Below are 17,500 nucleotides of genomic sequence, written 5' to 3'. Positions count from 1 at the left end.
TAGGCTGGCAGGTTGCTCAGTTTGTTAAAGTGCAATCTTGTAACACCAAGGAGAAGGGTTTGGATCCCCATATAGGCCAGCCACCAAAAAAAACAAACAAACAAGATTAAAGAGATGCCTATCACATGAGCCTGTGATTTTCCTCCTAGTTACATACATAAGAGAAATAAAAGTATATGTTCAGACAAAGACTTGTATGACAATGTTTATAGCAACGTTATTTGTAATAGTCAAAAAACTGGAAACAACCCAAATGTCCCTCAACTGGGTGATTGGACAAAACATTGTTGTACAGCTATACAACAAAATACTACATAAAAATATAAAGGAATCAACTATTTAAACATGTAACAGCATGGATGAATCTCAAAAGAATTAAGTTCAGTGAAAGAAGCCAGACAAAAATGAGTACATGTTATGTGATTCCATTTTTACAAAATTCTAGAATATGCAAACTACAGTGACAAAAAATAGATCAGTGGTTGTCTAGAGACTCTGGGGATGGGGGATGGGGTGTAGGCAGGGAGGCAGAGATCACCAAGGGGCACAAGGAAACTTTTGGGAGTAATGGATGTGTTCGACTGCTTCACATGTGCATACACATATGTTACAATTCATCAAATTGTATACTTTAAATATGTGCAGTTTATCATATGTCAATTATGCCTCAATAAGGCTGAAAACAAAAAATGCTCCTGGCAAGGAGTCATATGACATGAGTTCTGGGCCCAAGTGACCATGTCACCTTGACTAAGTCACTCAACCACACAGGTCTCAGGTTTTTCTCCTGCACTCTGGGAGCTTTGGATTAGAACAGGGGAAACAGACGCAGGTGCTCTCAGGGGCAAGGAAGGAAATACAAATGAACGCCATAAGCCAGGCTCACTGTGGAGAGGGTAGGGATTGTGGCCACCTGGAGAGTGTATGTCCCTGTCCAGAGGTGGCAGCTGCCAATCACTCTCGGCCATTTGCTGCTTTAATGGAATGTGGGCAGCATTGCCAATGTTTAGATGTTTCAAAAGAAACCAGAAATTCGGATTTTTAAAATGCAATTTTCTTGTTATAAAATGCTGGTAATTAATTTTGAAAAGTTAAAACATTGTGTAGGTTAAACCCACACGTGTACAAACAGGACCCAGCCTGAGCCCCACTAGTTTGTGAACTCTGTGCTCAGTGATGCCTGGGGACACTCTGACAATCCATGACCGAGGACCTCTTCTCAGTTTCCAGACCAAGTCACTTTCCTAATTCTTTCTTCCTATACTTCATCAAGAAAACATTTCTACTGATGCCAATTTGTGTCCTTCCGACTTTGCACCCACCATTTGACCTAAATAATGCCTTGCTTCTTGGTAGCCCTTGAATGCTCATTTCTTCAATTCATGGGGGAAAAGTTCTAGGTAATTTTACAGAGTTAGAAGAGGCTAGGATATTCCAAAAAGAATTGAAAACAAGGATTTGAACAGATATTTGTACACCAGCATTGTAGCAGCATTATTCACAGTAACCAAAAGGTAGAAACAACCCGAATGAGCATTGACAGGTGAAAGGATAGATAAACCGCAGGTTCTGCCTTGTTTTGTTTTTATTCACTCTTGGTGTTTGTCTGGAATAACAAGTCCACTAAAATTCAGTGGCCTTGTTGATGTCGTTGGTTTATAACCACCACCTCACTGTTGGTCTGTTTAATGCGTCTACGTTATGACCCCTCTTTGCCTGATCTGGAATTTCCAGTAAAAGGAATCACACAGCGCACCAGCTCGCGCGTTTGACTCCTTCACTCGGCATCACACTTCTGAGAATCATGCATGTGCTGCCTGTCTGAATATCCGGTTCCATTTCATTGCTATTAAGTTGACATAAAATTAACCTTCACAGCCTAGATCTCCCAGCCTCTGGGGGAGGGTAGGAACCTAACTTCCGTAAAAGCCTGTCCTGCCTGCCACCACCCCAGCAGTGCCACCAACTCTAAGTGTGCATCCCCTCATAGACCTGGGAGCAGATGGCTTTGGAACATAACACCTGGGGGGTGGAATTGCTGGGTACTCGGGTCATTGTGTCCTTATTTTGACAAAGTCAGCCAGCTAGATGGTGCTGCAGAATGTCTGCTCCCTGCAATGGCACAGAAGGCTGCAGCGGGGGAGCTTTCTCATCCCCACCTAACAGGTCAAGGCATTACTCTTGGCGACCAATTTCTGTTGCTCCAGAAAAACGAACGAGTTTGAGCCCCTCTTCCTAGGCTTCCAAGCCTTTTCGGCTCCTGCTATAGACTAAATGCTCATGCCCCTTCCCTCCCACATTTATATATTGAAATCCTAACCTGAAATGGGGTGGAATTGGAATTAGGGGTCTTTGGGGGGTGACTGGGTGTAGCCCTTATGAACGGCATTAGTGCTCTTCTAACAGGGACCCCGTGCGAGGCCACAGCTGGAAGAGGTGGTGGAGTTCAGTCTGAGTCCGGAGCCCAGAGAACCAAGAGTTCTGATGTTTGAGGGCAGGAAAAGATGCCCTCTCTGCACCAGGAAACAGATCTTCACCAGAAACCAAACCTACCAAGCCTTGATTTGGGACTTCCAGCTTCCAGGACTGTGAGGAATAAATTTGCTTATAAGGTATCCAGTCTCTGGCATTTTGTTATACCAGCTCCTTCTTCATACCTTTGCCCATTTTAGTTTTTCATTCCATTTGTTTTTTACTCCTCTTGATCTGCAGGAATTCCTTGCATAGTCTAGGCATTAATCACATTGGTTTGGACACTGCAAATATCCCCCGATTCCATCTCTCTTTCTTAACTCTGGCTGTGAAACCTTTGGTTGAGTAGAAGCTGCATTATTTTTTGTTGTTATAAACCTGACCACCTCACCTGTGGAAACCACTAGACTCTCCAGGGGGGTGCCCGGCCTATGTCCTGGTGGCAAACGGGCTCTTCTGACAGCCTCAAAGCAAGGGTGGGGACTGTCCTACCACCCACACAAGCAGGTGGGCAGTGTGTCCACAGGTTTCTGGTTGGCCTCACTCTCTCAGTCATGCACAGCATTTTAGCCAACCACGGACCTGCATACATGGCAGTGGTCCCAAAAGATTATAATGAAGCAGAAAACTTCCTATCACCTCGTGACATCGTGGACATTGTAACATCGTAGTGCAATTATTCTTTTTAATTTAGTGTGGTCTCAGTGTACAGTGTTTATGACATCTACGGCAGTGCACAGTAACGTCCTAGGCCTTCACAAAGCTCACTTACCACTCACTCACTGACTCATCCACAGCAACTTCCAGTCCTGCAAGCTCCATGCATGCTAAGGGCCCTATATAGATGTGCCATATTTTACCTTTCACACTGTATTTTTACTGTACCTTCCCCACTTTAGATATTTTGTTTGTTTGCTTTGGTGGCTGGCCGGTATGGGGATCCAAACCTTTGACCTTGGTGTTACCAACACCATGCTCTAACCAAAAGATATGCTTGGGTATACAAATACCATGTGTTACAACTACCTACAGTATTTAGTACAGTAACATGCTGAACAGGTGTGCAGCCTGGGAGCCATAGGCTACACCACAGAGCCTAGGTGTGGTGGGCTGTACCATCTAGGTCTGCCTGAGTATACTCCATGACGTTCGTATGATGACAAAATCACCTACGGACACATTTGTGAGGACATACCCATGTCGTTAAGTGACACACGACTATATTTAGTTTGACTGCACACTGATCTCCAAAATAGCAGCCCAGCCTACACTGCGTGCTGTCTCTGGGCTCATCCAATGCAACAACCTCACTTGTGCTCAGCATTACTAGCTTTCCGGCTTTTGTCAGCCCAGTGGAGATAAAGCAGCACCTCACTGTTGTTTTAATTTGCAATTCCCACTACCAACAAATTTAAGCATCTCCTTATATTTTGTTGTCATTGTCAACCTGATGGAATAATAGCTTCTCAACTAAGTAACATATGAGAAAATGGCCCTTAATGTTTTTATCTATTCTCTTTGGACAAAGGATGCTGAAATTAAAATCAAGCTTCAGTCCCCTGCTATCCATGACTTTCCCACCAAGCTCTGATGATAAGACTTAGAGGACAGGGTATCAAGATACTGAATCAATCAATCAATTTTTAAAAAATATGTCCCGTACCTTCCAGCAAACCAACCTTTGTTTCTCCTTCCTCTCTGCAAAGTCTGGCCTCAGTTTCCTCTCCTGTGCCCCCCTCTGCTAACCTCAGAAAATCCTCCTGCCCAGTCCTGCCCTCGACAGCCCAGAGGACATCTGCTTGTGGAGAAGCCACACAGAGCATGTGCACTATGTGGCCTCTCGGAGCTCTCATGGTAAGGAGCATACAAAGATCCTCTGTTTCGAGCTGTTTGTGTGAAATATTGTTTGAGCACAGACCTGAGGGAGGTGAGGGAACTGGCCACGCAGCTATATGGGGGAGGAACGTTCCATGGACAACAATGGCCAAGGTGTGGCCCACCTGGTATGTGGAAGAAACAGCAGAGAGGCCACCATGACCGGTCAGCTGGGAGCAGCAGCAGGCTCTGGCTTTTTTTTTTTTAAATAAATTTTATTATGTATAATTAAGGTATACAACATGATGCTATGGATATATGAAGGGTCTTCAAAAAGTTCATGGGCTTATTTTTTAATTCCATTTTCCACCGACTTTTTGAAGTACGCTTGTATAGAGACAGCAAAAGGGTTACTATGTAGTAATGCAAATTAACATAGCCATCACCTCCCATAATTACCCATTTTTTGTGTGTGTGGCAAAAGACCAGCTGAAATCCACTCATTTTGCAAGAATCCCAAATACAGTACAATTAACTGTGAGTTCCCATGATGTACATTAGATTTCTAGACTTGTTCATCCTATGAATTTTTAAGATCAGTCTCCCCACCGGGTTGGGAGTGTATTGCTGGAACATGGAGGGGAGGGAGGTGAGGTTCCCAGGTGTCCCAGCTAGGAGACAACAGTGCCACGGACCCCAGCATGGTAGCAGGTGGAGCCATGTCAGGGTCTGTGGCTATAGGAAGAGACAACGGGATTCCCTTGCAGATCTAACATGGGCTGGGACAGGAAAGCACTCAGATGCCTCCCGCATGTATGCATGAGAACTGGAAGGATCGGGCCCTTCCTTGGTTTATGATGGGGTGAGTATGAGGTGGATATTCAGAGAAGTTGTTGAGCAGGCAGCTGGACATGGGATGGAGTGAGGGAGAAAGACCCATGCTGGAGAGGTGATGGAGAGACCACAGAACACACAGTGTCACTGAAGGGTGCCTGCAGGATAGACAGGGACCAAGCACAGAAGCCCCAAGTTCTTCAGCATGAAGAGGTCAGAGTGCAGCCCACCAAGGAGACGGAGGAGCATCCCTACAGCAAGAGGAGACCCAAGCTGGGTGGTGCCTGAGGGACCCCGGAAGAAAGCCCATAAAGAAAGGAGCATCCCACACACAAAACTCAACTCAAAATGGATTAAGGACTTAAACACAAGACCCTGAAACTGGAAAACTAGCAGAAGAAAACATAGGGAAAAGGCTTCTTGACATGGGTCTGAGCAAAGAATTTTCAGCTATGACCCCGAAAGCACAGGCAACAAAAGCAAAAATAGACAAATGGGATTACATCAAAGTAAAAAGCTTCTCACAGCAAAGGAAACTATCAATACAGCGAAGAGACAACATGCAGACTGGGAGAAAATGTCTGTAAATTATACACTGGATAAGGGGTTAATATCCAAGATATACAAGGAACCAAAACAACTCAATAAATAGTAGGAAAAGAAATAACCCGATTAAAAAATGGGCAGGGCTGGCAAGTTAGCTCATTTGGTCAGTGTTGTACCACTGAGGTCAAGGCTTCAGATCCCTACACTGGCCAGCTGCCAGAAAAGAAAGAAAAGAGGGCAAATGACCTGAATGGACATTCCTCAAAAGAAGACATGCAGGGCCAGCCCATGGCTCACTTGGGAGGGCGTGGTGCTGACAACATCAAGTCAAGGGTTAAGATCCCCTTACTGGTCATCTTTATTTTTTTATTTTTATTTTTTTTTAAAAGATGACCAGTAAGGGGATCTTAACCCTTGACTTGGTGTTGTCAGCACCACGCTCAGCCAGTGAGCGAACCGGCCATCCCTGTATGGGATCCGAACCCCGGGGGCTTGGTGTTATCAGCACCGCACTCTCCCGAGTGAGCCACGGGCCGGCCGACTAGTCATCTTTAAAGAAAAAAAAAAAAAGACATGCAAATGGCCAACAGGTATATGAAAAAATGCTCAATATCTCTAATCATCAAGGAAATGCAAATTGAAATCAAGAGATAGCACCTCACACCTGTTAGTATGGCTATTACCGAAAAGACAAAAGATAACGAGTGTTGGTGAGGATGTAGAGAAAAGGGAACCCTTGTACACTGTTGGTGGAAATGCAAATACATACATCAATTACAGAAAACAGTATGGAGGTTCCTCAAAAAATTAAAAATAGGGCTGGCTGAATAGCTCAGTTGGTTAGAGAATGGCCTTATAACCCCAAGGTCAAGGGTACGGATCCCAATCCCTGTACCAGCCAGCTGCTGAAAAAAAACAAACAAAAAATATTTTAAAAAGACCTCCCATATAATCCAGCACTCCCACTGCTGGGTATATACCCAAAGGGTTTGAAATCAGTATGTCGAAGAGAGGGCTGCACCCCCATGTTCATCGCAGCAGTATTTACAATAGTCGAGACACAGAATCAATGTAATTGTCCAACAATGGATGAACGGATTAAAAAAAAAGTGGTATATATACACCACGGAATACTATTCAGACTTAAAAAAGAAATTCTGTCACTTGCAACAACATAGTCGAATCTAGAGAACATTAAGTGAAATAAGCCAGGCACAGGAAGACAAATACTCATGATCTCCCTCATGTGCAGACTCTGAAAAGTCAAACTCATCAAAGTAAAGAGTAGAATGGCAGTCACTAGGGGCTGGGGAAAAGGGGCATTGGGCACATGGTGGTCCAGGGGTACTAAGCTCCAGTTACGCAGGACGAATCAGTTCTAGAGATCTCCTGTACAGCTTGGTGACTATAGTTAACAATTACTGTAAACTCGAAAACTGCCAAGAGTAGATTTTTAAATGTTCACACTACAAAAAATATGTGAGGTAATGAATATGTTAATTAGCTTGATTCAGTTCTTCCACAATATATTCATATATCAAAACATCACATCGTACCCCATAAATATACACAATAAAAAAGTTCTGTTTTTAAAGAAGGTTGCACTGACTCATGAGTTGAGACGAGGAATGTGAACCAGCTGTTGGATTTGATGAACTGGAGAAATTTCCTCCCAATCTGCAGGTTATCTGGCTGCCCTGATAAGAACAGTTTGGTGTTGGGAGAGAGTCTGTGTGTTGTCAGGTCGTGGCCAGGCAAGTATCGCGGGCACAGCACAGAGGAACGGCAACAGGATGGGGCCTTACGCTGGGGGAGAAGAGACCGAACCCTGAATAGATGGAAAGATGGTGAGAGATGGACCCAAGTCTCAGGGCTGGGAGATGGCTGGAGCAGCAACAGATGCTCTGCTCAGCAAAGCTCGAGTCAGGCTCCTGAAGTCTCTCTTGGGGCCGTCTGTGCACATCCTTGTAAAATCCAGATTTAGCAAGAATCTTGTTAAGTCAGTTTAGCAACAACCTCCCCACCCTCGATACCTGACCACCTTGTATGTGATCAGGCTCCTCATCTGCCCCCATCCCCGAGGTGATGTCCAGTCACCCTGGCCTGTCTGCAGCAAGAATCCTGTTAGGCTGATTTAACCAGAATCCCCCTCCCCCCTGATGTCCCCTTTTAGTGATTTCCATCCATGGACCCCCACCCTGCTCCTTGGCTATAAATCCCCTCTTGCTCCTGCTATGTTCAGAGTTGAGACCAATCTCTCTCCACCACTGCAAGACCCTGTTGCAGCGAGCCCTACGCTGTAAGCAATGGTCCTCAGTAAAGTCCCCCCTGCTGTGCTTTCATGAGCGGCACTGAGTAATTGTTTCTTTAACACTGAGACCGGGAGGGGGAAGAGGCCGTGTGGACACACAGAGACCAGAGGAGGGACATGAATTAAACAAGCTGGAGCAATCCTACTTTATTTGGCACCAAGAGCCCAGCCCACACTCAGGGCAGGTGAGCCTGGCGGTCATTGTACTGAAGGCTGGGGACTTACAAGGACTGAAGAGCTTCATAAGAGAACACCCTCCTCCCCCACCGCAGCCCAGCTCTCCCCAAACCGCCTGTTCAGGGCTGAATCTAAACATGTGTCTGCATCTACATTTCCCAACCTCGAAATTCTGCCTACTCAGTTTTGAGTTTTGTCACATGGACTAATGAATCTATATACAATGGTGCTGCAGGCCACCATGCTACTGCTACATCACAGGTTTTGCAAAATTCACCCACCAGAGGAAATACGATGTGAGAAAAGCCACAAATACAGCAAGATGAAATGCCAGGGTGGGGCCTGCAGCTGCCACCTGCCCACTGCCGCCGAAAGGGGATCGTGAAATTCAGCCCGAGTAGGCCACAGCAGGTGGCAGCCAGGCAGAGGTTCTAAGCCTGGTCTTTGGTAACCACCCTGTGCAGTCTGCAGCGTCTACGCTCCACACTGACCACAGCCAGGTGGCGCGAGCGAGCAAACCTGCAGCAGCATGCTGAGCCCCAGGCCGCGGTGCTTCCTCTCCAGCTCTGACACGGCCTGCAGCAGGGACCGGAACCGCTCGACTGGGTCGGACTGGTCGTCCTCCGGGGCGTCCTCCTCCTTCTCGGCCTCCTGCAGGAAGTGCTCCTCCTCCTCGGCAAAGAAGGCCCGCAGCTTCTTGTAATCAGTCAGGGCCTTCTTTCTACGGTCCATCACATGTCCCTATAGGGCGGGCAGCAGAAAGGATATCTGTGTCCTCAAGACCCCAGTGGACACCTTGTCCCCCACCCCCACTACTGCTGCCCCATCCCTGGGAGAAGAGAATCCCGTCTGCTCTTGCAGTTAAAAATGTCACCCCAAAATATGCTGCCCTTGCATTCTGGCTATATTAATTTAAAGGTACTTAAATAGCAGGAGCAAGAGCACTCTGACCTTCATGCTGTTTCTTAAAAGCAGGAGATGATCCCGTGTGAAAGATACTCTCCTTATACCAAAAGAAACAACAGTCTTTTTTCTTTTTTTTTAAATTTATGGGCAGCTGGCCAGTACAGGGATCCAAACCCTTGACCTTGGTTTTATCAGCACCATGCTCTAGCCAAGTGAGCTCACTGGCCAGCCCCATGAACAACACTCTTCTCATCGAGGATAAGAAGTCAAGGCCAAGAGAATTCTGCACAGACCTTGTTAAAATAACTCTTATCTCTTAACCCTCCCACATGATTTAGTTGTGTTTTCATAACTTACTAGTCTCTGAGCAACTCAGTGTGTCACTGATTTGACTGAGTCTTCGTTTCTTTATGAGGGCTCCTGTGCCACATAAACTTGTGCTAAATAAATGTGCATGCTTTTCCCCTGTTCGTCTGTCACATCAATTTAATTCTTGGGCCCCGCCTGGGACCCTATTAGGGGAGAGGTGAAGTTTTGTATCCCTGCACTGTAAAATACTCAGCTGTGTGCCAAGACCCTGCTGGTCTCCCGTGGCAGAGGGAACGGTGAATCCTTCAGCATCTTTGCTGGGTCTACGGGTCTGTCTGGCACGTGACTGTTGAGTCAAAACACGCCCTCACCTTTCTAAAGACTTTCCCGACTGCACCCTCGCCTGAACCCCACAAGCTAAACACCACCCAATCTGCCTTCAACTAAAATGTTGCCGTTTCTCGGCCACCACTTAACTCAGATACAGGAGAGTGTGGCCGGATGCTGCTGACTTTACTTGGACTCACTGATGTCTTTGAGCTGGCCTTGGGCCACACTATGCAGGTGACAGAATGGTCATGAAAGGCCAACACTTTTGTGGCTGGGAGAGAATACGAATGTCAGCTGCTGGCCCACATGGGATGCCACAAACCCCTTCCTTTAAATTTAGAAGCCTTCTCTCATCTTAGCATCTCTACCAAAACCCCCCAAAGAAAGCCAAATTAAAAGTCACTATCTGCTAAAATTTGTGGGCTAAACAAGTACCTTGAGGTGACACAGGGTTACTGAAAAAACTGGAGGTCCCCAAAGCATGTGGTCCAATAGGCATCATGTACCCAATCTGTCACCTCTCTGTCCCTGTCTGAGGAAGGCCTGCACTTCAGGCCTCCATGCAGTGGGCAAGGGTTGGGCTGGATCCAGAGCACAGGGCACCACCACGGTGGTAGGACCAGTGGCCTTGGTTTTGAGGTCCAGACCCACAATCCGAGAGCTTCTGTAGTTTTAAAAAGCACTTTGTTTTTATATGCTAAACAAAACAGGGTACAGAAGCTATAAAAATCAAGAAACCAGTACAGATTTTGCTATATAAGAGGAAAAAGTCACCAGAAAGAGTTTAAACTAATGTGTAGCTTTGCTGGTGAGTAACCTAAAAGAACTATAGTGTGACATTACCTTGGGGTATAATGCTGAGGAAGGCACCTGCTGTGGACCGATGTCCCCTCAAAACTTAGTCTCCACTGCAACAGTGGAGGGTGGGAAATCCTATTACAGTAATCGAAAAGTGGGACCTTGAAGAGTTGTTTGGACCGTAGGACCATGTCGTAGTGAATGGATTAATAATGGTGGTCAGGGGTGTGGCTCTGAGGGCATTAAAAGGAGAGTGAATGAGGAGCTATCTGTCTCTCTGCTCTGCCATTTCTGCCATGTGAGTCCCTGCATTGCTGTAAAGCCACCACCAAAGAAGACCTCACCAGATGTGTTCCCTGGACTATGGACTTCCCAGCTTCCAAAACTGTAAGCAATAAGTTTCATTTTCTTATAAATTACCCAGTTCCAGGTATTTTGCTATAAGTAACAGAAACGGACTAATACAGAAAACTGGTACCAGAGAAGTACAATGTTGCTTATAACAAATACTTGAAAATGTGGAAACAGCTTTGGAACTGGGTGTTGAGTAGAAATTGGAAGAATTTTAAAGAACAGGCTAGAAAAAGCCCAGCTGCTAGTGGGAGTTTAAAAGACAAGGAAAACCAGGGAAAGTTTGGAACATCTTAAAGAGTGGTTAAATGGTGGTGAGCAGATTGCTAATAGAAATACGGACTATAAACGCCATTCTGAGAAGATCTCAGATGTAAATGAGAAGGGACTTATTAGAAACTGGGGCAAAGATCACCCTTGCTAGGAATTGGCAAGGAACTTGGCTACATTCTGTTCATGCCCAAAAGTTTTAATGTGGAACTTCAACGTGCTGACCCAGGTTATTTGGCAGAAGAAACTTCTAAGCAGCAAAGCATTAAGGAAGATGCATGGCTGCATACAACAGCCTATGCTGAGACATGGCAGTAAAGGCATGAGGTAAAGCCAGAATTTACAATTCAAAAGAAAGCAGAGAGCAAAAAATTAGAAAACTTTCACCCTGGACACAAAGGCAAGGGTGTAGCCCAGGACACTTTGCTAAGGAGAAGAGTACAGAAGAAAAGCGAAGGAGAAAAAGGCCTTGAAGGCATTTCAGAGATCTTGGAGGCCGCATCTTCCATCCTAGGCCCAGAGGCCTAGGGAGACAGAATGGTCTTGGGGAACAGGCCCAAGGTGCCCTCCATGGGCTTGCTGCCCAGGGCCACCTTGGGAAGTTGCTTCCATCACCCGCACCCGCACCCACACCCCAGCTACTTTGGCTGCTCCTGCAGTGGCTAAATTGGCCCCAGGTGTGGCTGGACCTGCACCTTTGGAAGCTCTAAGCCAGAAGCCTTGGCGGCGTCCACATGGTGTTAGGTCTGCAGGCTCACAGAATGTCAGAGCTGTGAAGGCTTGGGAGCCTCCACCCCAATTTCAAAGGATGTATGGAAAAGCCTGGGGCCCAGAAAGAGATTTGTTGCAGGGGTAGAGTCACTGCAAACAGCTTTCCCTAGAGCAATGCCAAGAGGAAATGTGGAGTTGGACATACAGCAGAGAAACCCCATCAGCACCATGCCTAGTGGAGCCGTGAGAGTGGGACTGCGATGGAGACCCCAGACTTGTGGAGCTACCAGAGTGGAACACCAGCCTGGGAGAGCAGAAGTGTGGACTGAGACCAGGAAAGCCATAGAAGCGGAGCTGCCCAAGGACTTGAGGACCCAACCCCCTCACCAGTGTACAGAGGAGATCAAACATAGACTCCAGGTACATGATTCGCCAGCTTTGAGATTTAATGCCTGCCCTGCTGGGTTTCAGACTTGTTTGGTACCTGTTACCCCTTCCTTTTGGCCTACTATTTCTCTTTCCAGATGGGAATATGTATCCTATGCTTGTCCCACCATTGTATCTTGGAAGTAGATAACTTGTTTTGATTTCACAGATGAGACCTTGAGACTTTGGACTTTCGAGTTGAAACAAGTTAAAACTTTGGGGATGAAATGAATGCATCTGTGTGTGAAAAGGACATGAGTTTTGGGGGACCAGCGGCAGAATGCTGTGGATTGATGTCCCCCAAAACTTAATCCCCACTGTGACAGTGTAAAGAGGGTGGGAAATCCTATTATGGTAATTGAAAGGTAGGGTCTTGAAGAGGTGATTAGACTGTAGAACCATGCCATAGTGAATGGATTAATAACAGGTGGTCGTGGGAGTGGTTCTGAGGACTTTAAAAGGGGAGTGCATGAGGAGCACTCTCTCTCTCTCTCTGCTGTGCCATTTTCTCTCACTTGAGACCCCTGCATTGTTGCGAAGCCACCACCAAAGAAGACCCTCACCAGATGTGTTCCCTGGACTTTGGACTTCCCAGCCTCTGAAACTATAAGCAATAAATTTTGTTTTCTTATAAATCACCCAGTTTCAGGTATTTATGTTATAAGCAACAGAAATGGACTCATACAGCACTGGAAGAAAGCAATCGTGCTATGGACTGAATGTTTGTGTCCCCACTCCAATAAACACGTTGACAATCCTAACCCCCAAGGTCACGGTATTAGGGGGCAGAAGCTTTAGAAAGCAATTAGGTCATGAGGGTGTAGCCCTCATGAATGGGACTGGTGCCCTTATAAAAGGACCCCAGAGAGCTCCCTCACTCCTTCCACCATGTGAGGACACAGCAAGAAGGTGCTTCATGAACCAGGAAGCAGACTCAACAGACACTAGATGTGCCACACCTTAATCATGGACTTCCAGCCTGCAGAACTGTGAGAAACAAATGTCTCCTGTCTAAGCCCCCCAGTCTACGGTATTCTGTTATAGCACCCCAAACAGACCAAGACAAATACTTAGCAAGGTCACCTGGCACAATGCTGGTTCTACTGGAAAATAACGGGCTGCTCTCAGATGAGAACCAAGAGTACTACAAAAAGAGTTCTGTGTATTTAAAAAAAAAAAAAAAAAAGGTGGATGCTGCAAATCACCTACCAGTACAATGTGGAGAGTAAAAGAGGATTCCCACTCACTTTGGCTAGATTCTATTTGGGTTCAGATCCCGTACCCTTCAGCCACCAAACAAACCAAAAAAGCTCACCAGATTCTACTTCGGAATACCCCCAAACACATTCTAGAAAAATACTCTGGAGTTCATCAAAGTCCACTTAGAGTACCCTCCCCTTGGCAACCAGGCCAGGAAGTTGCTCGGCTTTGGGGGCCCGGCCTGCTTGGCCAGCCCCGTTTGTCCAGAGTCCTGCATCCAGGCGTCCGCTAGTTCACACAGACTCTGACACACCCACTTGCCTTCCACACAGCAGCCGCCGACTCTGCCTGGCCGTGCAGGTCCCGGGCGTCGTTTAAGTCCTTTCTCATGATCTCCACGGACCCCTTGTTTTCCTGTACAGAGAGGTTAGTTACTGGGTGGTGAGCAGAAGGTCTGGGTCCCCCGGCTTGGCCCGGTCTGGGGAGCCATCACAACGGCTGATTCCACTAACAGTCTGACTGTCCCATAAACAGTCCTCAAGTGCATGCTCTTGGCCTTGAAGATAAAATGCAAAAAGAAAAAAAAAAAAAAGGTGGGGGGGGGGGGTAATCAGCTACAGCTACAAGCCTTTAAAAGGTGTCTGGTCTTTGCTCCTTCTCAGAAGGAATTGGGTGCCCGAGCTAGGCGGCTGTTTAGGTGTGTTTCATAATTAATTCCGCGTTCGTGAACAGGCCCCGGTTAGTGTGAGCTCTGTCCGCACCACAGGCCTGTACAGCCTTCCCTGCCCACTGTCCTGCCTGACCCAGAAGACGGTCGCTGTGCCCAGTGGGAGGAGCTCCACCGCAGGAGAGCCCAGAAACACAGTCTGGCCCTCACCTCCCCCTGCTCATGGGTGGCACACAGGCGCCATCCCCAGAACGCAGGAAACCGCGCCTGGCACACGGCTCAGGCTCAAACGCGCCGCGCTAGCCTCTGTCATTTCCTCTAGTGGGCAGGGACCAGGCACGACTGTTGGTACTCAGGGACCTGGCTGTCTGTTCGTTCAGAATATCGCTGTCTCCACACTCACCCCACCACAGGCGCACACCAGGCCCCTGCAGCCCAGCTGTGGCCAGACTCTGATGGCAGGTACCACGCGCGATGGTTGAGAGCACAGCAGAGGATGTTCCAGAACAGGGTGGACGGGGGTAACCCTGAAGGGCAGCCAGGTGCGGGCCGTGTGGCCCAGCGGGTCGGGGAGAAGGCGGCCCAGTGGACACGCACTGAACAAGGGCTGAAGGCCTCATCCCCAGGACAGAAACTCAGGGCCTCACCAGCAGGGGGCGGGGGCTGCTGCAGTGACGTCAGGCCCAAAGGAGCACTGAGGGGAAGTGGTCAATCTTTGGGAGCGAAAGGGGACTTAGGGGGCAGGGCTGGGGCAGGGCACAGTTGGGTTAGGAAATAAGATGATGGGGAGATGGGAGAAGGGACACTGTCTGGACGTGGGGACGAGTACACAAGGCATTGCCGGGCTAGGGACGCTGGGGTGGGCAGGGGCACAGGGCACGGCCCGGAGGCGGGGACGCAGGGATAAGGGGGCGCGCAGGGCGCCGCGGGATCCCCGGAGAGGGCAGGGCACGAGACCCCCCACCCTCGGCGCACCTTGCCGCGCAGCGCCTTTCTCCAGCGCGGCTCCCACTCGGGCGGCTCGGGGCCATGCGGCAGGCGGCGCACAGCGGGCCCGCGTCGGCGCGGCACAGCAGCTGCAGCGCGGCCTCGCTGGCCGGGCCGTCGCGCGCGGGCGCCGCGGCCGCCTCCTCGAGCGCCAGCAGGCGGCGGCTGAGCGGCGGGCGGCCGGACTCCACAGCGCGCTGCCAGCAGTCGTCGGCGCACTCGGGGCACGGGAAGGGCCCGTCCTCCTCGGCCCAGAAGCGCACCACGCACGCCCGGAGAGCGGCCGGACAGCAGGCCGGAGAGCAGAACCGACAGTGAGCCGGGGGCGACGACGACGTCAGCGCCGGGGACGCGCGCGCGGGGCGGGGTCCTGGCGGCGGCGCGCGTCACTGTCATGCCCGTTGACCCGCCGACGTCGTGCCTTCAAATGTTACGAGAGCTGTCACTTCCCGTACAAATGACTCATCACCCAGAGGGAAACAAAGTGTTATTGTTATCTGGAGAGTCCACTATTAAAGGCATTTTTGTAGCTGCTAGGACCTGGGCAGAGAGTGACCGGACAATCTCGGTTGGGGCAAGTTCTATCCTCCCGTCCCCTCCTGGCAAACCGATCGGCTGATGCACTCCACGGAGCTTTCCAAAGCTGAGCTTTACTGCTGCGTCCCTCACTTGTGTTTCTGAGTTTGGAATTTGCTGTATAATATGCGCATCTGTGCTCTGTCTTTGAACGTCACCGTGGTTTGCTGTCGCGGGTTAAGCAGGGATGCAGCTGCTTCGGGGCTTCGGAGCGTGGGGGACCTTAGGCAAAGCCGCGCAGGACGACCAAGGGCGTCTCCGGGGACATGTGCGGGGTGTGGCCAGCTACCCGCCTCCCTCCCTGCGCCCCTCGCTTCCTAAGCTCCCCCTGGTCTCCGGCGCCACCTCCCTGCCCACCCCCACACTCCCCTCCCTGCGCACCTCCCGCCCACCCTCACCCCCGCTCCTGCACACCCTTCCCGCCCGTCCGCCCAGCTCCTCTCCCCGAGCGCCTCCCGTCGATCTCCTCCCCTGGCCCCTCCGCTCCCTGCCCACCCCACAGCTCTCCCTTCCCTGGTGGAGGCCACCCCTCCTGAAAACATACAGATTCTTTTCATAACATGTCTTTCAGTCGTGTGACATGTGCGTCGCCTGGTTTCCATATCTTCTCCAAATACTGCCTGAAGCCACTAGATTCGTTTTGAACAGGCCTGACACTTAGGAAGAGAGAATATGATATAAATCTGGGGTGGGGAGAGCACTTCCGCTGAAGAACATTTCACGAAAACCTGCAGGAGCGCCGTCGCGGGACAAATAGAGCCACCGAAGGACGCTGCTCAGGTGCGGGGAGCGAGGGGGAACGGGGCTCGGGTTCCCTCAGCGCGGGGGGCACCGACCACCCGTTGCGCGCGTGACCTCGCGCGGCTCGGGGAGCCCGGGCGTGAGCGCGTGTGGCTTCCGGGCAGTCGCCCGCCTGCGCACGGCGTGCCGGGATGGTGTGCAGCGTTTCACAGGCCGGTGCATTCATCTGGTTTCGCGCTTCTATTTTACTTCCCCAGCTACCTGTCCTTCATTTCCACCTGTCGTTGGCATTTGCAGCTTTTTTATTTACCGGAATAAAATGGAAATGGCCATAGAAGCCGCTTCTGCAAACAAGGGCGTTGGAAATCAGCCGGTCTGCCTCCTCTCCTTGGTCAGCGTCGGGCGCTTCTGGGTGGCTGGCTGCCATGAGCACCTGCCTTGATCCCGGGTCCTCCATGCGTTGGGCTGGGAAGTCCCAGAGTGCCGGCCCCTAGAAAGCAAGATCTTTAAGAGAGGGGGCTTTCCAGCGCCCCAGGTCGACGCTCGCCACAGGAGACGTCCTGGGTGGAAATGCTTCCCGGTGGTAGTGGGAAGGCCTTTGTCCTCAGGATGCCAGTTGTAAGCTGTGCGGAGGACAAGGGCTGCCTCTTTTCCTTCTTTGCAATCTGCAAACATTTATCTAGATCCCATGTTATTTGCAAAACCCACGGCATGCTCTGTCATTTCAGCTACCCCCTCCTCCTCCAATTCTAAAAGCCAAAATGTTCAAACTCACTCTTAAGATGCCTTTAATCTGTCCTTTCTGTAATTTGCAGGGTGCTGCCCCCAGACAGATCTCTCCCTCCCAGTGGGGTCTCCATGTAGCCTGTCTTAGGGAAGCTATTCCAGTATCGACAATAAACACTCTTTTGGGGAAACAAAACAAAACGTATGTGCCATTTCTTTGCCATTGCAATGTGTCATTTGAATTAAAGGTGTGTTTGTGACGATTTTAAAGGGTCCTGGCTTCTTGGCTGGGGTGGGAGGGCAATCCCTTCAGAGAGCTTTTATCCTGGTAGGAAAGAGTGTGCTAT

The 17,500-nt window shown here is 49.3% G+C and overlaps 1 pseudogene; it reads right to left on the bottom strand.

Moving 5' to 3' along the window:
• The window catches only part of LOC134376039 (E3 ubiquitin-protein ligase RNF187-like), a 40,494-nt pseudogene extending 23,845 nt beyond the window's left edge, over positions 1-16,649 (bottom strand).
• Between the last annotated feature and the right edge of the window lie 851 nt (positions 16,650-17,500).

Source organism: Cynocephalus volans, chromosome 4 (genome assembly GCF_027409185.1).
Source record: "Cynocephalus volans isolate mCynVol1 chromosome 4, mCynVol1.pri, whole genome shotgun sequence".
Classification (NCBI taxonomy): domain Eukaryota; kingdom Metazoa; phylum Chordata; class Mammalia; order Dermoptera; family Cynocephalidae; genus Cynocephalus; species Cynocephalus volans.
The sequence above is the reverse complement of the archived record's forward strand: the minus strand, read 5'-3'. Positions and strand labels throughout refer to the sequence as shown.